General features: G+C 40.5%; 1 protein-coding gene across 1 annotated transcript in view; it reads right to left on the bottom strand.

Moving 5' to 3' along the window:
- GABBR2 (gamma-aminobutyric acid type B receptor subunit 2) overlaps window positions 1-26,872 on the bottom strand; it is a 1,360,263-nt gene that overhangs the window by 931,271 nt on the left and 402,120 nt on the right. The gene's annotated exons all lie outside the window — the stretch shown is intronic.

Raw genomic sequence — 26,872 nt, forward strand, 5'->3', positions numbered from 1 at the left:
TAAAAGAATCTCAGTTTCAACTATTTTGTTAAACATCTTGTAAACCTAAATCAAGTAATCTCTTAATCCCTTTTGTTCTACATAGAATGCATAATCTCTTTAAACCCTTCCTAAAACACATTCCACTACTACAAATACCAGAAAATAGTAGAAAGCAGCACAGTTTATATTTCCTATTAATACTAAAAGGATTCTTTTGCATAATATCTAATTATTTTAATTGATGAGGAAGGTAAACAAAGGTGTGAAATCCATTGATGTGAACATTTTGTTAATTTGGAAAAAATGAAAGATAAAACTAAAATATAATAGAAACAGATAAGCAATTTCTTATACTATATTTACTGATCAAAAAAACAAATAAATCATGAATGATAAAGTGCACCTTTAATTTAAAGGCCTGCTTCCTCTGTGCAAACATTAAAATATATATCCACTGAAATTCATCATTTAAGCATCCCCTCGCATTTATTTTTAAGAAACATTTCTATTCCACATGAGAAAACAATTGTGAAGCATCTTTGTTAGAACTTAGCATTGTACCATTCCTATGTATTTCCTCATGAAGATGTAAAGTATATTACCATTCCCTTCGATAAAGGGTTGTGTCTCTACACAGCCTGGCATTACCAGCACTGATTGGACAGTAGTGTGTGAAGACACCATAATAACAATGAATATGACTCAAATGTCATTTATTCATACATTTCCAGGAGAAATAATAGAAGAAGCGTCCAATGCAGTGTTCTAGAAAAATATGCAGGTTCTGACATACCATGACATACCAAGAGAGCTGACAGGTCCTCCCTGAAGGGGGGCTGTCATCTTTCTGACATGTCTGTATTTCCTATGGAATAGAAATTCCAAATTTCGAGCCTTCTGCAATGACTAAGGGCCATCAAATCATGATGTTGCATGAGATGGTCAGGTGCCAGTAGATGTAAAAGATGGCCAAAAAAGACAATCACACTAGAATGGTGTTGATAAAATATGGTTGAGTCAATTTTTTAACCTTTTTTATGTTCTGAGGTCGGGAGAGACTTCAGGGCTAATTAATGTACATTTGATTCACATTCACTGGACAAATTCAAGAAACTCTGAGAAATCTGAGTTTTGTGCTCTCACACTGCATTGCCAATGCTGACATGGCAGAAATGCTGAGAGTCTTCCTTAAATGGGTGTTCATGTCATCTCCACTGACATGTCTGAATTCCCTATGTAATTATTATTATAGGAACATGTTATCTCCCCTGATTTGCCTGTTTTTCCTATGGATTTATTTACTAAGGAATAATAATAAAAAAGAATTATACTTCACCAATAGATGTAACAATGTGTTATCTTTATCGTCAGAAAATATCTTGCAGAACACTGTAACGTGACACTTAACAAAACATTGAACATGTCAAGTTAGGTGTCAAGTTGAAGTTTTCTGCTTTAAGATATCCTGCTGCATTATGGTATGTGCATCATGTTACAAAATGCTCATCTGTAGATCAAGAATTTACAGTGTAAAAGATTAATATATACAAAGTATATCCTCTCAATCTTTGACCATCCAGGGTCTGCATGGAGCATCAGTACAAACAGCATGAATTAGGACTGTCTGCTAGTCCAGTAAAGTTAAAATATTTTGCTATCATGTAGCACTGAAAGTATCACAGGCACATTGCAGAAGGCGTGAAATCTGTTAGCACAGGAGAGGGGGAACCTTGTGGCCACAAACAGCTGCACACTTCCTGAATGATCAATCACGTTATACCTGCGGTGTCAGATCATTTAAGTGGCCCTCACACTCAGACAAAAAATTGATGATACATTAATAATATATTGTCACCATACTCAATACCAACTTTTCGATGACTGCTACCTCCATTCATGAGTTCTGGGGTCTCTTTCTCAGTGTTGAAAATGACCACTGCAATCAGATGAGGAGAGCAGCAGAAAGTCTAAACTTTGCATTATCTGTCCCTCTACTAGCCTGACATGGCCAAAGCTTCATCAGTTACTATTTTTGGTAGGTATGTTCAGTACAATGGGTTCAACCCACAAGATTTACTTTTCTGGTGATGCTAGTCATCTTGCCATTGCAGCAAAGTCATTCAGATCCTTACTCTTTTTTCCTGAATTACACGGATCAACTTTAAAGGGAATCTGTCAGTAGGAACAGTTCACCAATTTTCAAAGTAAATTTATTTCTAAAGGTGCTATTGACTAGTGTTGAGCCACCCCCGTAGTATTCGAGTTCGGTTCGGTTCGTCGAACACCCGTGTGTTCGCCGAACTGTTCGTCGAACTGTTCGTCGAACACCTTCGAACACCGTTAAAACCAATGGCAGGCAAACAAAAACACATAGAAACACATAGAAAACACCTTCAAAGGTGTCCAAAAGCTGACAAACTGCTCAGAAGACACAACTAACACATGGAAAAGTGACAAGTACATATAGTCTTGCGAAAAGAAAAGAGTGGAGGAGTAAAAGGAGGGGGAGACACAGATATAGGCATGTCATGCCCTTCTAAAATCCAAAAAGTGAGAAGCCGACACGGCCAGTCCGCTCCTGCCCGTGCCACCTCCGTGTCGCCGGGTTTGTGCCAGAGCCGCGGTGAACCCTGATGGCCAGCCCCCCTCTCCCAATACTGGTGCCTGTCCACTGGTGGGTCGAGAGAGCCCCCCTGTGGTGGAGGCAGCTCTAAGCTTTTTAATTTAATTTGTCTCTCTAATTTCAATGAATACACTTTAAATCCATTTACAAGGATCTATTGGAGGGCAAGTCTCATGCCAGCAGCCTTTAGCGTCCACTAAAGCTGCTGCAGTTAAAAAGCTTTTATAAGGATCGAGCTCGGCTGTCCACCGCAAGGCATCCTACTGCCAGTCCCAGCCCCTATGCCTTGGGGTGCCTCCTGATGCTCTTCACTGAGTATACCGTGGTCCCGAAGCATTTCCTTTGAAAAAATTAAGTGTCCAACCTACAGGTGGTGCAGCTTGCTTAACAGCCGGGATAATCCGCTGACTAGCAGACACTGCTACTAGGCACAAAGTATTTCCTGGGCTAGATGCAGTTAAAAATTTGTAATTAGATACTCTCATTGGATGCTGAGAAAGCATTCCATAGAGTCTCCTGGCACGCCATATATGATTCTCTTAAAAAACTTGGGGTAGGGGTCTAGGGGACCCTTTTATAGCCAAAATCACGGCCCTGTATCGCAATACGTCACCTAGGCTGAAGATAAATGGAACTGTAGCACCCTGAGGGCTCGGTTGCTACAGAGGTATTGCACCTCACCCAGAGGTGTGATATCTAACTCTCAGGTAAGGATGGAGTGTGGATCAGGACCCGACACCTGCATGCATTACACCACATTGCCGTGGGGCAGGGCGACCAATATGCCCCTGAGATGGGCACGATAGTCCCTGTCCCTGGCTGGAGAGGGGGGAGGGAACACTGAGGAAGGGGAACCCTGTAGTGCAGGAGCAGGGAGGAAGCAGTTCCTGGGTGCATTGAGAAGGGAGTATAAAAGGTGGGCACCATCTTAGTTCAGTGCAGAGAAGTCTGAGCAGAAGTGAAAGGGAGCAGGGGCTCTGCGTGAGCTCTGCTCCGGAGGTGGGCCTAGAAGCAGAGGCCCAGGCCTGGAAGAGGGAGAAGGAAGGAAGAGGAGCGGAGAAGGCTCCAGGAGCGAGGAACAAAGGGTTCCCAGGGGTGCGGACGGGCGAGTCGCCACCGCACGCCCGAATCCACCTGCGTGGAGGGGTCAGGCCAAAGGGGGAGACCGGTCCCCGAAATTAGTGGAGGCAGGAAACGACCCTCAGCTAGAAACCGGAGGCTGTGACATTTTATGTGGCGCAGCCCCTCGCTACACCCACTAGGAAGGCACCACATAGGGTCAGGGAAACTGGCGCCAAGTTTACGAAGAGGAGGCCCGAGGCAGCCGGATAGAAGGGTTGGTAAGAAAGGCCAGACAAAGGACGCACAAAGGGGGTCCTGTGAAGCGCTCCAAAGTTATCTCGGCGTTGTCTGAGCCCCTCACCTGGTGAGCACAGTACGACGTGGGCAGCCGTTACCTGCAGACGTGGTCTGGATAATAAGAACTGTGAGTAAAGGCCCTGGACTGCATCACTGACTCCGTGTCGTTACTGCTTCTGCCCTGCACCATCACCCCCATCCTCCGCATACACTGCCCTGAGGCTATACTCCTTCCGTGGGGAGTTATGCTACGCTCTGCTGCACCCACAACACCAGCCTCAGCGGTTTGCCCTGCAGCGGCGGTTCACTCTGACCGCCATCCACGGGTGGCGTAGTCGGACATTTAAACATCAAAACCACATAAATAGTTCCGCCACTGGTTTGACCGCCCTGAGCCACGGAACCGGGTCGCCGCCACGGAGACTACAACCACCAGCATCCACCAAAAAGGGTCCGGTTCCGGGTGTCCCAAGGCCCAGGGGGTGCATCAGAACATTTTCATCACCTTTCACAATCACCAATCGGACAAGGCAGGGATGTCCTCTCTCCCCTCTCTTATACATCCTAGTGACGGAGCACCTGCTCTCATCAATTCGCCATAACCCCAATATTAGGTGGATTGAGGTGGGAGGCACCGAGTACAAGTGCTCTCTATTTGCTGATGATGTCCTAGTATATATCACTCAATAACATATATCCATCCATGCTGTTATGGGTGAAATAGATCACTTTGTTACATGGTCAAATTTTAAAATCAATGCAGCGAAGTCTGAGGCCCTCGGAGTCTCCCTCCCCAAATCCATACAGGATTCCATCCAGTCCAACTTTCCCTTTGCCTGGCCCTCACAGGGTATCAAATACTTAGGAATTCCTATTCATAGAGACCTCTCCCATCTATGTTATCTTAATTTTGGGCCCTTTATTGAACAACTCCATACATACCATGGTTGGCAAGTTAGAACTGTAAGATTCACTACGTGAGCCACTGGTGTTTTGTGGAAAAGCACATGTACACTGTGTTCCAAATTATTATGCAAAAAGTGTTTAGGAGTGATAAGGGAAGAATTTGTTTGTTTGTCAGTTAAACTCATTGATGGTGATGTGTGTCAGGGCTCTTTATATCACTGTAAGCAATTGCAGACACCTGTGCTAATTAGTTTGGCAGGTGTGTCCAATGAAAGGCAAGACTACTTAAGAAGGCTGTCCCACATTATTAAGCAGCCTACATTTTCTGCCAAAATGGGAAAGAAAAAGGATGTGTCGGCTGCTGAGAAGCAACAAATTGTGGAGTGTTTAGGTCAAGGCATGACTACAATCAACATTGTGCGATGATCAGGATGAAGTGTCTAGGCAATCAAGAAGTATGTAGCTGATTCACAGTACACACGTGTGCGTGCTGATAAGGGCAAATTGAGGACTCTTTCCTACAGGCAATTACGTCAGGTTAAAAGAGCAGCGGCAAAAAAGCCTTGTCATAGCAGCAGACAAGTTTTTGAAGCTGCTGGTGCCTCCAACGTCCCCCGAACAACAAGATGCAGGGTCCTTCAGAGGATTGCAGCTGTGCATACGCCATCCTGTCGACCTCCTCTATCCACTTCACACAAGCAGAAACGGCTCCAGTGGGCCAAACATTACATGAAGACTGATATCAAAACTGTTTTGTTCACGGATGAGTGCCGTGCAACGCTCGATGGTCCAGATGGATGGAGTGGAGGATGGCTGGTTGATGGATACCCCACGCAAACACGGCTACAGCGCTAAGAGGGAGGAGGTGGAGTAATGTTTTGGGCTGGGATCATGGGGAGAGAGATTGTCGGTCCCTTTAGGATCCCTGAAGGGGTAAAGATGAACTCCATAATGTATGTGGAGTTTCTCAAACAGCACTTCCTGCCATGGTTCAAGAAGAAGAACCGTGTATTCCACAGCAAGATCATTTTTATGCATGATAATGCACCATCTCATGCTGCACATAAAACATCTGCATCTCTGGCTGATATGGGCATAAAAGGGGACAAACTTATGGTGTGACCCCCATGCTCCCCTGACCTCTACCCCATTCAGAACCTCTGGAGCATCATCAAAAGGAGTGTCAATGATGGCGGGAGGCAGTTCACATCTAAGCAACAGCTCTGGGAGGGTATTCTGTCCTCATGCAAAACAATTGAAGCAGAAACCATCCAAAACCTGACAAATTCAAGGGACGAGAGAGTTCAGAAGCTCCTTTCGAACAAGGGGTCCTATGTGAAAATGTAACATCACCTAGAATAAAGTTTTGAGTTGAAAACTGTTTGATTTCAGTTTCTAATAACCTGCTAATGCTTATAATTTCAAAAATGACCATTTTTTTGGTCTTTATTAAAATGAAAAGGTTGATCGAAAAGTTTGGGGGATCTAAGAGTGTGGCAACCCAGTAGTCAGGATTACTTCGAATTCTGACAATATGAGGGTCATGTTGCAGGTAGTGCAGCAAGAAGGCACTTATGTGTCTTGCGCATCTCGGAGCCCCAAAATTATTTTCCGGGCTAGATGCAGCTAAAAATAATTGTTAATTTTAAATCTGGAGGAGCTTAGTATAGATGGCCTAATAGAATCAGTGCTGCACACTGCTACAAAGCCCAAATTATTTTCCAGCCAAGGTACAGATAAACATGATTAGTAATTTTAAATCTGGTGGAGCTTAGTATAGATGGCCTAATAGAATCAGTACTGCACACTGCTACAAAGCCTAAATTATTTTCCAGCCAAGATACAGATAAACATGATTAGTAATTTTAAATCTGGTGGAGCTTATTATAGATGGCCTAATAGAATCAGTGCTGCACACTGCTACAAAGCCTAAATTATTTTCCAGCCAAGATACAGATAAACATGATTAGTAATTTTAAATCTGGTGGAGCTTATTATAGATGGCCTAATAGAATCAGTGCTGCACACTGCTACAAAGCCTAAATTATTTTCCAGCCAAGATACAGATAAACATGATTAGTAATTTGAAAGCTTAAAACGGTTGGTGAGGTGATTTTAACCAATCATCAAGCTTTTACTCTCCCCAGGATGACACAGGGGTAGAAAAGTCGTTTCGGATCCATGATTTGTTCATCTTTATGAACGTGAGTCTGTCTACATTATCAGTGGAGAGCCGCGTGCGCTTATCTGTCAGCAAACCACCAGCAGCGCTGAACACATGTTCAGACAGAACGCTGGCTGCGGGGCATGACAAGATCTCCAAGGCGTAAGTGGCTAGCTCCGGCCATTTATCCAGATTGGAAGCCCAAAAAGAGCAAGGGTCCAGTGACACAGTCATGGCTTCAATGTTTACTTGGAGATACTCCATCTTCTCTAGGCGTTGACTACGTGTCAGACTTCTTGTCTCCTGTGGCCTTGCAAAGGATGGGCTAAAAAAGTGGTGAAATGATTCCGCAAAATTGATGTTACCAGCAGATACTGTGGTTCTGTTACGGTTTGAGTGCTGAACACTCGACGGTCCCACGGTTGGCAAGTTGGAACTGTGAGATTCACTACGTGCACCACTGGTGTTTTGTGGAAAAGCACATGTAAGATTCTGCAACAGTCTCTGCTGATACTCCTGCATGCGTGCATCCCTTTCTATGGCAGGAATAATTTCTGCAAATTTACTTTTGTACCGGGGATCTAACAGTGTGGCAACCCAGTAGTCAGGATTATTTCTAATTCTCACAATTCGAGGGTCATGTTGCAGGTAGTGCAGCAAGAAGGCACTCATGGGTGTTGCGCATCCAGGAGCACCCTGTCCCTGTTGTGTTGGTGGCGAGGTAACAATCATGCTTCCTTCCTCTGTCCTCTCCACCCAAAACCTAGCACAACAGAAATGTGATCAAGGTCTCCCTCATCTGATGAGTCTTCCATCAGTTCATCCTCCACTTCTTCCTGGGCTCCTGCACCTTCCTCACTAGTTTGGCTGCTACCATGCGCCCTGGTAAAACCATCTCCCCCACCCTCACATGCCTGCCGCCTTGGTGCTGCCGACCGTCTGGACCTTGCAGATGTTAGCCCTTCTGCATACAACTCCTCCTCCTCTACTTCCTTCACCTCCTCTTGTGCCACCACCTGACTCCGAATTCTGTTTAATATGTGCTCCAGCATGTAAATCACCGGAATAGTTATGCTGATAATGGCATCGTCAGCACTAAACATCTTCGTCGCCATTTCAAAACTGTGCAGAAGGGTGCATAGGTCCCTGATCTGAGACCACTCCTGAAGCATGATTTGCCCCACCTCTGGATCTCGTTGGCCCAGGCTATACGTCAGAACGTATTGCACCAGGGCTTGTCGGTGCTGCCACAGTCGCTGCAACATGTGCAGAGTTGAATTTCACCGGGTAGGCACATCGCATTTTAGCCGGTGAAGTGGCAGGCCCAACGACTTCTGTAGAGATGCAAGTCGCTGAGCTGCGGGATGCGAACGGCGGAAGTGAGCACACAGCGACCGTGCCCTCTGCAGAAGGCCATCTAGTCCGGGATAGTGGGCTAAAAATTGCTGGACAACCAGGTTCAACACGTGAGCCATACAAGGCACGTGTGTGACATTGCCCCGGCGAAGGGCCGCACCCAGGTTTGCAGCACTGTCGCACACGGCCTTCCCTGGTTTCAGGTCCAGTGGAGACAACCATTCATGAAATTGGTTTTCCAGAGCTGACCACAACTCCTCAGCTGTGTGACTCACATTTCCCAGACATTTCAAAGTAAAAACCGCCTGATGACGTTGAGCCCTACTGCCAGCATAGTAAGGAGGTGTGCAGGATCCCTTCTGCGCAGTTAGAAAGCTTGTGGCATGACCAGACAGGCTTTGGGTGCAGGTGGAGGACCGAGAGGAGGTTGAGGAGGCAGAAGCAGTGGAGGAACTTTGAGATAAAGAGGATTGACGCACAACTCGTGGGGACGGCAAGACTTGGACAGCAGCCCCTTGTCCTGCTGTCACCATAGTTACCCAGTGCCCATGTAACGCCCCTGTCCATGCCTACTCGTCCAAGTGTCTGTGGTGAAATGCACCCTGTCACACACAGAGTTTCTCAAAGAAGCGGTGATGTTGTGTGCGACATGCTGGTGGAGCGCAGGCACACCTTTCTTTGAGAAGTAGTGCCGACTGGGCATCTGGTACTGGGGCACTGCGACGGACATAAGGTCTCGAAAATCCTCTGTGTCCACCAGGCGGAAAGGCAGCATTTCTGTAGCCAAGAGGTTGCAGATGGTGAAATTCAACCTCTTAGCTTTCTCATGGCTAGGAGGAAATGGTCTTTTACTTGTCCACATCTGAGGGACCGAGGGCTGGATATTGTGCTTAGACGGGGTTGATAAGGGTGTCCCCGGCAAACTGCCGGTCTGTGAGGAAGATGCAGGCGGACATGTTAGGTTGCCTTGATCCAAAGGTGGTGCTATCGGACAGCGCTCAACACCAGCTGGTGTTACCACCTCCAAAGAAAATGATGACCTGCCAATCACACTGGCTGTTGCGGGTAAAGAGGTGGCAGGTCTGCGCCCCAAAACAGGTGTGACTGCTGTCCCCCCAGTCACAGAGGATGAAGAGGTCGCGGATGCACAAGATATGGCAGACGGTGGTTGGCCCGGCCGGCTAGGCCGCATTGTAGCACAGTGAGCTTCCCACTGCAACTTATGCTTCATGTCCATGTGCCGGTTCATGCATGAAGTACTCAAACTATGTATTTTTTGGCCTCTACTTAGCTTTTGCTGACAAATGTTACAGATAACACGCGTTGGGTCATCTTTATCGATCTGAAAAAATGCCCAGGCTATGCAAGGCTTAGCACCCATGCGATCTGAAGAGCCACCACGACTTGTGGTGAGAGGCAGAGTTGTGTTTGAGGATGCAGTTGTTGACGTGCTTCCAGTACTACGTCTCTGTCCAGGAAGGCGCAACCTGACCTCGTCGTCACTAGCATCCTCCTCCACCTCCTCTGCTGACCTTATCTCTTGGCTGACTGTGGGTTGACAGTAAGTGGGATCTCCAACCTCATCATCATCACCCTGTGCGTTATCACACCCGTCGTCCTCAGAGCCAACCTGTTCCTGCCCTGACAAAAAACTAAAGTTGTTGCTCCAATCAGGTATTTGAGTCTCATCATCGTCTTCCTCATTGTCTCCACCAACAGGAGGTACAGTTTGGGAATGAGGGTCTACATTATGGTCAGAACCTTCTGCGTCTGGTCCTGGATCCGACTCATAAAGATTCTGGGCATCAGTGCAGATCATTTCCTCGTCTGGATTCACAGAAGCGCTGGAGTCGACGTCTGATTCCCAGGCTATAGTATGAGTAAACAGCTCTGCAGACTCAACCATCTGTTCTACCTCATACTCAGACGGGCAGCTGGAAATTTGGGAGCTGTGAGGAAGCAAGTGCGATTGGGGTGACACCTTTGAGGACTGGAGTATTTGTGATGTTGAAGTTGATGTGGAGGAGAGCCCACTTAAAGGAATACTTGATATCCGTTGAAGCACCTGCTGTTTTTGTGCCTCATCTGGAATTTGTAGCGATTGGCGTGGCCGTAAGAAAGGGATCTTATCACATTGTCCGCTAAAAGAAGTAGACATTTTAGTTTGGCTGGAAGATGGTCTTTCTTCTGCAGATGTTACTGTTGCATTAACACCTACCCCACGGACACAACCTTTTTTCCCCTTCCCAACACGCCTATTCCCCTTTCCACCAGCAGCAGGCCTTTTTCCACTCATTTTGGTGGTTAACTAATTCACAACTCTGGAGTTGTTTGCACAAAAAAACAATGGATGGGAACCGAGCAGAGCTGAGTGGCCAAACTGTGGTATTAGGCCAAAACTATTGGCTGGGTTAGATGCAGAAAAATTTTTTATTCAATTTGCAACCTGATTGAGGTCAGTATAGATGGACTAATAGAACAAGTCCCACACACAGCTAGAAGCCCAAATATTTTTTCAGAGGTAGATGCAGAAAAAAAAATATTTTTAATTTGCAACCTGATGGAGGTCAGTATAGATGGACTAATAGAGAAAGTCCCACACACTCCTAGAAGGCCAAATATTTTTTCAGAGCTAGATGCAGATAAAAATTATTTTTAATTTGCAACCTGATGGAGGTCAGTATAGATGGACTAATAGAGAAAGTCCCACACACTGCTAGAAGGCCAAATATTTTTTCAGAGCTAGATGCAGATAAAAATTATATTCAGTTTGCAACCTGATGGAGGTCAGTATAGATGGACTAATAGAACAAGTCCCACACACATCTAGAAGCCCAAATATTTTTTCAAAGGTAGATGCAGATAAAAATTATTTTTAATTTGCAACCTGATGGAGGTAAGTATAGATGGACTAATAGAGAAAGTCCCACACACTGCTAGAAGGCCAAATATTTTTTTAGAGCTAGATGCAGACAAAAAATTATTTTGAATTTCAACGTGATGGAGGTCAGTATAGATGGACTAATAGAGAAAGTCCCACACACTGCTAGAAGGCCAAATATTTTTTCAGAGCTAGATGCAGACAAAAAATTATTTTGAATTTGCAACGAGATGGAGGTCAGTATAGATGGACTAATAGAACAAGTCCCACACACTGCTAGAAGGCCAAATATTTTTTCAGAGCTAGATGCAGATGAAAATTATTTTTAATTTGCAACCTGATGGAGGTCAGTATAGATGGATTAATAGAGAAAGTCCCACACACTGCTAGAAGGCCAAATATTTTTTCAGAGCTTGATGCAGACAAAAAATTATTTTGAATTTGCAACGTGATGGAGGTCAGTATAGATGGACTATTAGAACAAGTCCCACACACTGCTAGAAGGCCAAATATTTTTTCAGAGCTAGATGCAGATAAAAATTATTTTTAATTTGCAACCTGATGGAGGTCAGTATAGATGGCCTAATAGAGAAAGTCCCACACACTGCTAGAAGGCCAAATATTTTTTCAGAGCTAGATGCAGACAAAAAAATATTTTTAATTTGCAACCTGATGGAGGTCAGTATAGATGGACTAATAGAGAAAGTCCCACACACTGCTAGAAGGCCAAATATTTTTTCAGAGCTAGATGCAGACAAAAAATTATTTTGAATTTGCAACGTGATGGAGGTCAGTATAGATGGACTAATAGAACAAGTCCCACACACTGCTAGAAGCCCAAATATTTTTTCAGAGCTAGATGCAGAAAAAAATTATATTCAATTTGCAACCTGATGGAGGTCAGTATAAATGGACTAATAGAATGATGCTATGCCCAAAAGATTTTACTTCACTAGGTGCAGTAAAAAAATTGGTATTCTATACACAGGTGGTATATCTTGCAACACAGATAGGCTACTCCGCTGACTAACACACTCTGCAATAGGCCAAAAAGGATTAGCTTTGCTAGATTCAGCCAAATGCTGTGAAAAAAACTTGCACAGCACTGGCACAGACCTGCCTGGCAAAAACTGATAGGAACTGATGTAACCTAGTCCTGAAAAGGACTGCAATTACAATTAGTCTTTACTCCCACAACCTATCTATTTAAGAGCACAGACCTGCCTTATAAAAGTCGTAGGAAATGCTGTAACCTAGTCCTTAAAAGGACTGCAATCACAACTATTCCCTACTCCCAAGCTATCTGTAGATTTGTGCGAAAATTGGCTTGAAATTAACAAGGTATAGAGCACACAGCAACAGCGGTGCCGTCTAACACGCAGCTGCAGCAGTGAGAAAATGGTGGCGACGGGGAAAATGGCTTGGTCTTATAGGGCAAGGACATGTGACATACACTGCCAATGACACATGCCCTTGCTTGTGTGAAAAAAAGCACTTCGCTCCGTGTGTGCGTTGCTGATAGGCTGAAAGATTGCACCTCCCCACTGTAAATGCGGGAAAGAGAAAAAAAAATGGAGATCTTCATTATTCCTGCAGAGATCCATCCGCTGCCCCTCCCCCCGCCCCGCTGTACACTCAAACTGCGTATTAACATTAATTTTCATCAATACTGAGAAAAAATCCAGTTATGATTTTGGTGCACGAACAGTTATCGAACATAACCTCGAACAGCCGAATTTTTCTCAAATCGTTCGTGTTCGCCGAACGGCTCGAACACCACCCAAAACAGCTCGAATTTGAGATTGGCGAACAGTTCGAGTCGAACAACGCTCATCTCTACTATTGACTTGAAGTCCACACCAGATGTCGGCAACAACCCATCCAATCCACACAGGCAAGAAAATATAACCATAAATGTCGATAAATTAAGATATGTGTAACAATGAGAAATGACACAGGGAGAAATATTAAACATGCTTACAGAAATTTATTTAATGCTTTGTACAAAAGCCTTTATTTTGGAGATGACAGCTTTAAGATGCCTACTGTATGGAGAAACAAGTCGCATGCATTGCTCAGGTGTGATTTTGGCCCATTTTTCTACAGAAACACTCTTTAAATCCTGAAAGTCAGCGGGTTCCTTCTATGAACTCTGAGCTTTAGCTTCTTCCAAAAATTTTTGATTGGATTCAAGTCAAGTGACTGGCTTGGCCATTCTAGCAGCTTTATTTTCTCTCTCTGAAACTAATTGAGAGTTTTCTTGGCTGTGTGTTTGGGATCATCCTCCAAACATGATGTGTATTATGGCATCCAAAGAGTTAATTTTTTATCTCTTCTGACCAGACTATATTCTCAGTATTTCACAGGCTTGTCTAAATATTGTTGAGCAAACTTTAAATGCACTTGAACATGATTTTTGTTCAGCAATGGGGTCTTATATAGTGAATGTGCATACAGGCTATGGAGCTTGAGTGCATTACTTATTGATTTCTTTGAAACAATTGTACCTGCTGACTCCAGGTCTTTCTGTAGCTCTCCACAGGTGGTCCTTAGCTCTTGAGCAACTTTTCTGATAATTATTTTCACTCCTCTGTCTGGAATTTTGCGTGGAGCACCTGGTTGTGACCATTTTATCATGAAATGATGTTCTTTCCACCTCGGGATTATCGCTCCAACAGTGCTAACTGGAACCGTCAGAAGTTTAGAAATTCTTCTGTAGCCAATGCCATTAGTATGTTTATCAACAATAAGGTTGCAAAGGTCTTGAGACAGCTCACTGGTTTTACCCATCATGAGATGTTTCTTGTGTGGCATCCTGTAATGAGACACCTTTTTAAAGACCATCAGTTGAACCAGCTGATATCATTTTTCACTAAGTGGTAGGATTTCTTTCTTATTAATGATAGATTTCAGCTGGTGTCATGACTTTCCATAGCTTTTTGCACCTCTCTTTCTTCATGTGTTCAATACTTTTTCCTGTGTCATTTCTCATTATTACACATAGTTTAATTTATGAACATCTATGGTTTGATTTCTTTACCTGGGTGGATTGGATTGGTTGTTAACAACATCTGGCAAGAATTTAATGCCAATAAAACCTTTAGAAATATATTTACTTAGAAAATTGGTGATATGTTTAATACTTAATTCACTTGCTGTATGTATATATTTCTGGTATACACATCCAAGTCTTTGGGATGTGAATGGAGCCTTAGCATTCACATATAATTACTAACCAGTGTGATGCTTTCATAGCACCAGTAACTACTGAGACAGCGTGCCTTTTTCTAGTTTCTAGCTACAGCATATAATCTGATAAAATATCTTCTTCCCTTAACAGCACACCATAACTACTTTCTTGTATTGTACTCAATTTCTCTTGCCACCTGTCTTCTGTTCCAGTGGTCACAGTGCACAGCTGAATTACTGTGTGGTCATAAATAATTTTCTCAGTCTAATTTTCTGATATTTTGGGTGCCTGGCTTGACTGAAACATGTCATGCTACAATGCTTTTCCAATTTCTGCCTTAGTCACACTTCCATAAAGCAGAAATAAGCACTGAAATTAGGTGTGACTCAGGTCTTTTAACAAACTGTACTCATTTATTTTCTTAAAAAAATGATAGAAATACTGAGTGAAGCTAGGCTCTGAAATGTATAAACCTGATGCTCCATGGTCACTAATTCTTGTGTCACATGAATAAATAAAATAGGAAAGGTTTTTTTCCAATGTGGACATTTACGTTTAGGCTTACTATACAATACGTTAAGAACTGAACCACTGTCCCTTTCATCTAAACAGGGTTTGCAGAAATCCATGTACACAGTACAGAATTGTATTATGTATGGAACCAGGTACACATACTTATGGAACAAATTTACCGTATGTGAACATATCCTACTTGTAGCAACCAGCGTCTCAAATTACCACTTATAGCTAGGAATATTGTCATTTGCTGTAACTCCTAGAAATGTTTATGTAGTATGTAATGATATTTGTATAAATGATCATATGTGGTATGTATGTAAATTATTTATCTGAATAAGACCTTCATGGATTGCACTATTTTTTTATTAAAGCAGCTGTCCACTACTTTCACATTGATGCCCTATCCATAGGATAGGGCATCAATGTATGATCGGCCAGGGTCCCACACGCGACACTCCCACCGATCAGCTGTTATCGGTGCCGGCGGCAGCTGGTGGCCGGAAGTGCTTACCTTCGGAGCTTGGCTGTCCATCTGTAGTTGCCGCCATGGGGTACTGCACATCCGCCTCCCATTCAATTGAATGGGAGGCGGATGTGCAGTAACAAGCGCCGGCCACTATAACTTGACTGCCAAGCACCGCAGGTAAGCCGCCGGCACCGATAACAGGTGATCGGCAGGGGTGCCGCGTGCAGGACGCCGGCCGATCAATGTGAAAGTAGTGGATAACCCCTTTAATCATGATTTGTCAGTGACTTTTACCAATGTTTATGAGTAAATAATAGCAAGTTGGAAGTGACAGAAATACAATAATATAATATTTATACATGTTGAGATGCAAAATAAAGGAAGCAGAGGGATTTTACAGAGTAGGACTTCATTAACAAACACAGGAAACAAAAACTCCTTTACAAAAAAAAGAATATTAATAGAATAAGTTATCAAGGCTTTTATCTGAGAGAATTCAATTATTCTTTGATACAAAATAAAAAATTCTCAGATATGACATAAACCGTGTGAGCCTTAATATTCAAGTTTTTAAAGTAATTAATAAATGTTCAAAATTCTGCTCTAATTCATATTTTAGTTCAGTATTTATTTTTACACATTTCTTACATTATTTAGGGCATTAAAACGGTTTTGCACGTTTGTCGGCATGTTTACAGTACGCAGGCCAATAATTAGGAATAAACATTTTTATGAATGCTCATTCTCTGGTTATTGGCCTGTTAAAATGGACTTTGATTTAGAAGAACAGGTCACCTAGCCCACCTGTTTAGTGCATACTGGTATATTCAGTCATTACCAAGAGACCAATGCAAAAATTACAAAACACAAGACTGCTTCTGCCATGAGATGGGATGAGCATCCCACTCTAGGTGGTGGTCTGACGCATCTCCCAGGGAGAATCAGACTGAGGGAATCAGACTGTTCTCTAAACCAACTGTTATACTGACAGCTAGATCGGAGCAGCCACAGAAGACCAGCTCCTGCTGTCTGCATTCTTTCAGACACAAATACAACTGAAGAAATGAGCGCTGGTGCTACAAGGACAGAAACGACATCCATAGAGCCAAAGACACAAGAGACTATTGTAAATGTCTATTTGTGATACTGACTTGATCTACTGTAATTCATATATGATCCACAGTTTGATGATGGCTGGTAACAACAACTCCCAGCATTGCCTTACTATAGTTAAGGGCATACTGAAAGTAGTAAGTTCATGCAATACAAGTCCATATGGCAGGGACAGAAATAACATTGCAACTGATCGCTGTATTAAGCTTGGTGATGTATCGTGCACTAATGATGGTTCTGGCACTGTATTTATGTATTGATGGTGGTTCTGATGCTGTACTTATGTACTCATAGTAGTTCTGGTATTTTAACTTTGTACTGAAGATGATTCTAGTGCTGTATTCAAATACTGATGGTGGATCTGGTTCTGCATTCATGTACTAATAGTGTGTTCTGGAGCACATGTGTGTACATGGCTATGTTAATAAAGTATTTTTCTGTTTGGCAAATTAAGAACTGCTACATCTGTATTTATGTTAGGAGCATTAAAGGGAATGTGTCACCAGGTTTTTGACTCCAAATATGAGAGCAGCATAATGTAAGAGCAGAGATGCTAATTCCAGTGATGTGTCAGTTACTAGACTGCTCACTGTAGTTTTGATAAAATCATTGTTTTATCAGCAAGTGATTATCACAAGAGTACTGACTAGTAAACCTGCTGCCATGCAGTCCTCCATATTCATGTGCTCTGTATAACCTCACATCCGATACTGATTGGCTTCATTCTGCCTATGAAGAGTGTAAACGGAAAACTGTCAATCAGAGGTGTGGATGGGGTTTTACAAAGTTTAGTATTAAGGAAACTGGTAGATCTGCAATAGATAAAACAATGATTTTATGAAACCAACAATGTGCAGCCAAGTAAGTGATATATTGCTGAAATCATGGTATCTGCTGCTACATCATGCTGTTCTCAGATGGGGTGGCAAAATCCTGATGACAGAGACCCTTTAAACCTTTTTATTTGAATTCTCCTGTACCAGCAATTTGGCTTTCCTCTGACACTCAACCACAGGCTGAGCTTCATTGGAGACCCGTGATTGGTCCAATATTTTGCAATACTTTAGTACTTCGGTATATGATATGTGCAATAAGATGATCGCAAGTTCAAATCCAAAACAACAACAAAAATTAATATAGAATAAGTCTAAAATTAAAAAAATCTAGGAAATGTTGGTGTCACCGTAATCTTGTTGACCTGGAGAATCACATTCACAGGTCTTTTTTTTACCATAAAATAAATATCATAAAAGCAAAACCCAAAAATGTGTGTTAGAATTTCATTTATTCACTGCAGTTTAATACTGAACTGTGGGGAGGGGTGATATTTTAAAAGGAACCTGTCACCATGAAAATGCAATCCAATCTGCAAGCACCATGTTATAGAGCAAGGGGAGCTGTGTGGATTGGTAAATAGATTCATGAGAAAAGTTTCATTATAACCTGTGTTTTAACCACTTAATCCTTTGCTCTTTTTGGTACAGAGGGCGGTCCTATCAGTGACTGACAGTGATCTTTATATGCACTCTTATTCAAAGAAAGCTGTCACTGATAGGACTGCCCACTGGACCAACAATTCCAGAAAGAGCAGCATTTTAAATGATTAAATCACGGATTATACTCAATCTTTTCTCACAAAATTATTACCAATCTTCTCAGGTTCCCCTGCTCTATAACACGAGGTCTTCAGATTGTACTGCATTTTCATGGTGACAGGTTACCTTTAATGCTAGAATTGGCCCTCTACAAACCACTGTGGCAAAGTTGTCATTGAACCGTTTCTAGTCCACCATGTGACAACATGTATTTTGTAGGTTTATGTGCATGGAAATCCATTGATAACCATTGATGTCAAAATATCACGATGATAAGTCACCTCTGCCAAAACTGTATTACTGTTAAAAAGGATGACGAACAAATGCTGATAGTGCTTTAATGTGTGGATAAGCTATTAAGCATTATAAGCTTTGACTTTTAATACCTCATAAAGGCTGTGAAACATGTGACAAAGAAGCTAATATACTTAAGGTGTGAACCCGTTAACCACACTCAATTATCAGGTCTAGGCTATTATCATTGAGAAATGAATTTTAAAAGAAAATCTCAAAATCAACCTTTCGTCACATGCTAAAGCAATCAATTTTTCAATGTTAAATTAGCACATGCAATTTTTTTTGAGTCACTGGATGAAACGCTTTTTGACATAAATGTTTGAAGACTTTGATATGTGTTTATCTAAAGCATGGCAAGAAACACACATATATGTATAAAGTAGGCAGCACTCCAATATTTACCTCAGGCAAATGCACTTTATTTAGTCCATATGGCATGGCGACGTTTCGGTTCAAGTGAACCTTACTCAAGAAGTCGGATGTTTTGTATGGGAGGCCTTGCATCCACATTGTACTTTTTGTAATGTGCTGTTCCAAATTCTATTTTTGAAATAAATATATATATATATATATATACACAAAAAAGGAGACATGGAACAACACCGCAATTTTTGCTCACAATGGGTGCCAGGCCTCCAAACAAACATCCAATACAAATGCAAATAAAGGGGACATTATTAAGCTCAAATGGCAAAGTTTCAGTTCACAGAACCTTCCTCAAGCCTAGGTCTGAGTTCAGACTTCTGGCAGCCCAAATTGTAATGAAAAACCATGAGAGGTGGTCATGTACATTACTAGGCGTTTACACTGTCTTATTGTTGTTTTTAGAGTTTTTTTAATGTTTGCACCTGGCTTCTCTAGTATACATAGAATAATAAAGGCTTGCATGTGTTGATTTTGGATGTGTGGCCTATTATATTTTTGCATCTTGTTCTTGGATATTAGGTGGTTGCTTCTTATATTGGCATATACTCTCTGAATTATGTATTTTGTGTACTGCCCACTCTTTTTGTAATAGAATTATCTTTAACATGGGTGCACATCTGTTTCTGGAACAATGTCCATTTTGCCAGATTTTACCACTTTTATTCTCATTAAAGATATATTTGACATATTGACATTATATATGCCATAAACTCAAGAAGAAGTAGGAAAACCAACTCAAATTCATGGTAAATTATTCTAACAGCAATGTTTCCATTTCGTAATGAAACTATTTTCTACAGACTTTTTCTTTACCTGTATGCAGGAGTCCCAGAAGTGTAAACCCCCACCAGTTTGTAAAATGGTTTGCTCATATGTTTTGCACTCTACTGAAATATCTCTTTCAAGGAGTGGTCCGAATAGGTGGTATTCACGGGAATTTGGAGCAGAAAATGTCGGTCTTTGCTTTCCCAAGGCATAAAACAGTAGCCATTTTGCCTTGGTTGCTTCTAACAAACAGCATGAATCTAATAGTTGGGGCCAAAGTAGAATAACTCTGCAATATGCATGTGGTCCTTGGCCATAAATTGTGTAAATCAACATGATATATAAGTTTGTTAAACATATTTACTTTGTACTTTGCATCTAGCAATTCCACAGTTAAGACTAAATAGACAATTGAGTGTTACCATACCTGTATTAACAAAACCCTAAGGAAATCGGACAGGTTCTCTTATACTGTAGGTGTGCTTTTCTCATGTTTCTATTTAAATTCATTCTCAGGTATGAAATGATCTCTTTAATGCAGTTACAGCATTGGTCATCTTGGATCTGTGCCCAGAACCCTTGGCTCCAGTCATTAAAACATTGGTGAAAACAGACAGCAAAATCCAATACTTGCACTTGTGCTTGCAGTTAAGGTAAGTTCAGAGCCATCAGACATGCTTGATTAATGGTAATTTAATGTGTAATTTTAGGGGACACGTATCTGCATTATTATGTAACATATGTTAAGGGGTATCCAGCTGACACTAATACAGGGCCAAGAGAATTCACTGATATTGGTAATTTTATACTCTTTACTGCATGCATCTGAGAGCATGACTATGTACATGGACATATTGTAAGCAGTGATGAGCCAGTATGTTATGTTAACCCTTTTGGCGAGTATGCTCGGGCCGAGCACCGAGTATCTTCAGCGTACTTGGTGATATGTTTGAATCGCTCCCGTGTGCATGATTTGCGACTGTTTGACAGCTTTATTACATGTGAGGAATGTGTAAGAAATAGACACTCCTCCCATGTGATAAAGCTGTCAAACAGTCGCAAATCATGCACAGGGGACCGATTCAAACATAACACGGAACAGCTATAAATACTCGGAGCTCGGCCCGAGCATACTCGGCAAAAGGGTTAACAGAACATACTCGCTCATCACTAATTGTAAGTGAAAGAGTTGAAAGCATGGCATCTGCTGTGAGTCCAACAACTATTAAGGGTCATTTACAGTATTGCTTAAAATTTTGTGAACCCTTCAGAATTTTCCATATTTCTGCATAGATTTAACCGAACATTACATCAGATTTTCACATCAGTCCTAAATGTAGATAACGAATCAAATAAAACAAATGAGTTAAAAATGAGTTCAAAATATTAAACTTTGTCATTTTTTTTATTGAGTAAAATTATTTAATGATTCAATGTCACATGTTTGTGAGTAGCAAAAACATTTTAACTCTTTAGGATAAGAAGATAATTTTCAGATGAAATTGGTCTAGTGTTTTCAATCAATAGGATGACAATCAGGAGTGACTGGGCGACCTATCTGATCTTCACAACATCTTTGCAGAAGTATATTATGGCACGAACATAGGGGATTTATAAGCACCTCAGAAAAAGAGTTGTTGATGCTCATGAGGCTGGAAAAGGTTACAAAACCATCTCTATTCACAAATCTGCAAATAGATTATGTACAAATGAAGGAAATTCAAGAATATTATTACCCTCTCTAGGAGTGGTCGACCATGAAAATAAACAAGAAGTAAACAGTATGTGAGGTCACAAAGGAACTCAAGGTAACCTCTTAATAACTAAAGGCCCCTCACAGATTAGCTAATGTTAATGTTCATTTGTCCACCATTAGGAGGACACAGAGTAACCATGTTGTACACAGAAAGTTTGCAAGGAGACTGCTTTACAAAAAGAACATTGCTGGCCATCTGTGGTTTGCGAAAATTAACATGGGCAAGCCAAAAGGCTACTGGGACAATGTTTGTGGACATGAGATCAAAATAGCACTTTTTAGTTTAAATTAGAAGTGTTATGTTGGTATAAAGAAAAACACTGTATCTCAGTATACAACCTCTTGCCATCTGTCAAACACAGCGGTGGAAGTATCATGGTATGGGCATGTTTTGGGACAGGATGGCTTTCTATCATTGACGGAACAATGAATTTTGGAATATACCAGTAAATTGTAACGAAAATGGCAGGACTTCTGTACATAAGCTGAATATCAAGAGATTGTATGTCATGCAGAAAGACAATGATCCAAAGCACACAAGTCACAAGAAGAATAAAGTTTTGGAATGGTCAAGTCAAACTCCTGACCTAAAGAACCTGAAATGGGCAGTTCATGGGAGGAAACCCTCCAACATAAGAGAGTTGAAGCTGTTTTGTAGGAAGCATGGAGCTAAAATACCTCCAAGTCATTGTAAAGGATTACTCATCAATTACCAGAAACATTTAGATGTAGTTATTGCTGAACAAGGGGAAACTCACACTGTATACTGAAAGCAAAGTTTTGCAGACTTTTGCTACTCACAGACATGTGATATTGGATAATGTTACTCATTTAAAAGATGTCAAAAAAATCTAATATGTTTGACTCATTTATTAGTCAAGTTTTTCTGTGTAAACCATTGATTTCTTCCAAAATTCTGTTAGGGGCCCTTGCTAATTAAAAGTAATATTGATTCAACCTGTAAAATTTCAATTTATTAAGCTCTTGTTATTTCCACAATCTAAGCAGGGCTCTAAAATTAGAAGTGTTGATATACTATGTTTATTTCTGATGACAGGTATTCGTAAATCTTTTCTATCTCCACGGTACTGTATCCTTACCTGGCTAATTACCCAACACCAGTGTGTGTTTACTGGGCACATGTATGTTTCCATGCTAGGCGTATTATCATGATAATAGTAGAGGGGAGACGACATGATTTATTATTGCTCTCTGATGTTATTGATGAACTTGGAGTCAGTTTGTGCATGCCCCCCTGAGAAAATGTCATGTCGTGCTGTGGTAGCAGTAGTCTGGAAGAGATGTATTGCTTCATAAATAATATGTTAGTAGGAAAATCTTATTTTGCTTACCCCGTTTAGTAATTTAAGCAGTGAAGCATGAGGATATGTGCTACATTTGCATTATTAACCTGTTCAATTTTTCACCATCAAAGCAACAGTAGGAATTATATATGAAAGTGTTCCCACTGTAAATACATTAGAAGAACACCAAATCCATCAAATGCAGCAAATGTGATTTTTTTGTAATTATTACTGTGCTATAATACTATTTCATAACAATTAGGTTTAACCCAACAGGAAATTGATTGCTATTGTTGCTGAACATGCTGAAAAAAATTGCAGGTAGATATAAAACAAAGAAAAAAAAATGGTGTTAAGAGTTCTTGAAATTTTCTAAAAGAGACAATATTCATTAAAGTAAATAAGTATTTTCTGTGTAAACATATTTTGTAAAGATAAAATGTCATTTTTTGAGGGTTATTGACGTCTTTAAAGTATGATTTTCTTCTTTAATGTATATTTAATATAATAAAAATAGAAAGCTGAACTCTAGGCTCCCACCTACAGTGGCTCACAAATGTTGGATTCTTTTCCTTGGCACATATCTGTGTAGACAGTAATTTTTGCTTACATAGAATACAGTATAGATATTCAATACTTATGCATGAACTAAATGTAATTTGTATCTGGCAACGCTAGTCTTTCTACTTAAACATTTCTGGACCTATTTGGGACCTATTTAAGATTTTAAGATTTTAAAACATGGGAAAAGTTTTGTAGTGGAAAAAACTAACAAATCAAAAGCACTTTAGAATCTATACTCTGTACTTTAAGGGTATGTTCATATGGCCTTTTTGGAGGAGTCTTTTTGAGCTTTGAAAAACTCCTGAAAAATAGTTAAAAAAAACACCTGAAACACTCTTCCAATCCATTTCAATTAATTATGACTTTGCTGTTCATACATTCAGACTTTTGACATTTTTTTATTAGCTTCAGGTTTCCAAAAAAACTGTCAAGCTACCTGATTAATCTTCAGCCATTTCCCTCTCTGAAACTTTACAATAGGAATCAGTGGAAAGGCTAAAAAAAATGCCACCTGAGTGTATTTTTTGCTTTAAGAAATTCCCAACATTTTATTCATTAAATATTTCTAAAACATTAGAACATAGCCAAAAAAGTTTAAAAATGCTAAAAAAATTTACAAAATGTTTACAGAAAACCCTTTAGGGAAATGGTAACAAAAATTCTCCATGAAACGTTTATGAAATACAAAAAAAGCTGCAGGACAAAAATTCTTAGAAAACACCACATAGAAGGAGCATTTCCCGAAGCAAAATCCACTTGAAAAACTAGCTGCTTTAGACCGTCTCCAAAAAACTCTGTGTGCACACAATCTAAGTGGGTTAACTGGTTTAGAAGGTACAATTTGAAATACTTTAAGGAATTCTAAGTTAATTGAGGAAAGTCCTAAAGTTGCATCTCCATCTATTAACCGGCATGGCATAGAGCTATAAAAAATGTTTATCTAGAGGACCCCATCATCATTTATTTTAATAGGTATCATCTATTGAATAATTTCCCCTGTGGTAGTACTGCAGTAGATACATTTACTGTATGGTTCCCCTGAAGATTAGAGATGAATGTTAGGGCTTCCAGAAGTGGGGAACATGGTAATCAGATTAATTTTAGGGATTGCCCAAAGAAGACAGCTCATTTAACTAGGTAGCTATTCCTTTTTTGTTTAGTTACATCACTAAGTTTACATTTAACAATGTTATAACAAATCTGCATTTTGGTAGTAAGTAGAGATCAGCGAACCAGAACTTAAAAGTTCGGGATTCATACCAGACTGTTAGTGTCCAAGGCTAAACCCCGAACATGGACTTCTCCTGGAAGTCCGTTTTAATGTTCGGAGTTCTGGGAGAAGTCCGGAGAGAGAGAGAATTTTCCAGTTCCAAAGTTCGGGTCCCCATTGTTTTCAATGGGGTTCGGGTTCAGGTTCAAGTTTGAGTACAATTCTGGTACCCAAACCAAACTTTGGAGTAAATTTCAGTTCAGGCATCAGAACCCAAACTTCCACGGGTCTGCTCATCCCTAGTAGTAAAGGCTATAAAAAGTATATGGATGTCTGGATTTTTTTTTCAATGCCTTTTCAAAGTAGACAAAATATATAACATGAGATAGTCGAAGGTGACATGATTAGATGTTCCTTCTAGGATCCATAAAATTATAAATCTCCTGCTATGTTCATATTCACATTTCAAAGAAAATGCAGTTCTGGGGAGGCACAGTGTGTTGTATGTAATTTTAGCACTCCAAATTCTTCATTTCTTGAAATGAATAGGCTGTAATAGCAAATAATCTCATCATGTTCCAATTTTTAACAAAAAAAACAAGATGTGCATGTACAAGTGGTCAGGAAATCTTGATCAGTCAAGGATACCAAAGCGTAAAAAATCAATAATTGTTTTAAAAATCAGGCAAAATGAATCTGCACTTTAACTATACTGTATAGCATATACAAAACAAACAAACAAAAAAAATGGCATAACACTAGGACATGCCATTACTTTATGATTGGTGGGGTCCCACTCCTGAGACCCCTACTAATCCTGAGAATGAAGAAGCTCAACCATTACAATGATAATGCTGCAAGCAAAAGAAGTTCATGAGCTTTAGTGATATCTTATTCACATGACAAGGTCTTGAACTTCAGAGGAAGAGGATATTTGGAGGAAGCTGCTGCTTTTACCACTGTAGGCACTATAATGGAAGGTAAGTAGGGAGGGGGAACCATGGGGTGCAATGGATGACAAACAAGAGTGAAGAAGTCCGATTAGTATAAGAGAAGGTAGTATATATGGTAGAATGTGTGAGGGGGTGCATAGGAAGCAGTGTATGATATAGGGGGGCATTGGGAAGCAGTCTATGAGAGTGATGGCATGGAAAGAAGTGTGTAATAAAGAGCAGCCATAGGGACCAGTAAGTTAGAAAGTATAATGATGGAATTTGGGGTATAGTGTTTGAATTTAAGGGTCTGGCTTGACATCTGAACTAATTTTGGTGTCAGATCTAGAACTGAACTAATTTAGGAATCAGGTCTGGCGTCTAAATTAATTTTGATATTTGCTTTGGATTCCATTTAAAAAAAATTATTGGTGTTTTCTAATCTATTTTTACACTTCTGCTTTTATTTTTATCCATGTTTTCATGTGCTCTAGTGTGCGAAGTGTAGTATTATTATTATTATTATTTATTTATTTTAATAGCAACATTGATTCCATTGTGCTGTACATGAGAAGGGGTTACACACAAAATACAAATATAAATTACAATGAATGAACTAACAATGACAGACTGGTACAGAAGGTGGAGGGCCCTGCCCTTCTGGGCTAAGTATTTGGGAAAATTGGACTGCACTGTAGTTACAATAGAGGGAGTGGAGCACTTTTGGGTAGCAGCAGCCAGAGTATCAGTGGAATGGTAGTGTTATTGAGGTCAAAATAAAATATTAAAAAATGTTCAGAATTTATTTAGTGTAACAAAATAAATAATACTTACTTTTGCAATCTCTTACTGTCCTCATTTATATTCTTTCCAGGTCTTCTGCTGATCTTTATACAACCTAGTCTCCATTGGCATGGAAGTTTAATTTGTGTTATATTCTTTTTAGGGGTTCACTTATCTATTACAAGTCTACTTGAAACCTCTAGAGCTGTTTCATGAATGTTTTGATCATGTACAATTTTGTTGCCTACTACGTTTTACCATTTAGACACATCCATCAGCTAATAGAATATTGCTGCTTGAAGGAGTCGTCCAGTTGCCAAAAAATATTTAAAAAATGATCAGACATGTATAAAATACGTATAGAAACAATGTCCACCTTTACTGCAGTGGGTACGGAAAGTTTTCAGACCCCTTTACATTTTTCACTCTTTGTTTCATTGCAGCCATTTGGTAAATTCTAAAATGTTCATTTTTTTTTTTCATTAAAGTACACTCTGCACCCCAACTTTACTGAAAATAACAGAAATGTAGAAATTTTTGCAAATTTATTAAAAAAGAAAAACTGAAATATCACATGGTCATAAGTATTCAGACCCTTTGCTCAGACACTCATATTTAAGTCACACGCTGTCTATTTCCTTGTGATCCTCCTTGAGATGGTTCTACTCCTTCATTGGAGTC

This window comes from Phyllobates terribilis, unplaced genomic scaffold, assembly GCF_046119375.1.
Source record: "Phyllobates terribilis strain yellow unplaced genomic scaffold, ASM4611937v1 Scaffold_4__5_contigs__length_816908805, whole genome shotgun sequence".
NCBI lineage: Eukaryota > Metazoa > Chordata > Amphibia > Anura > Dendrobatidae > Phyllobates > Phyllobates terribilis.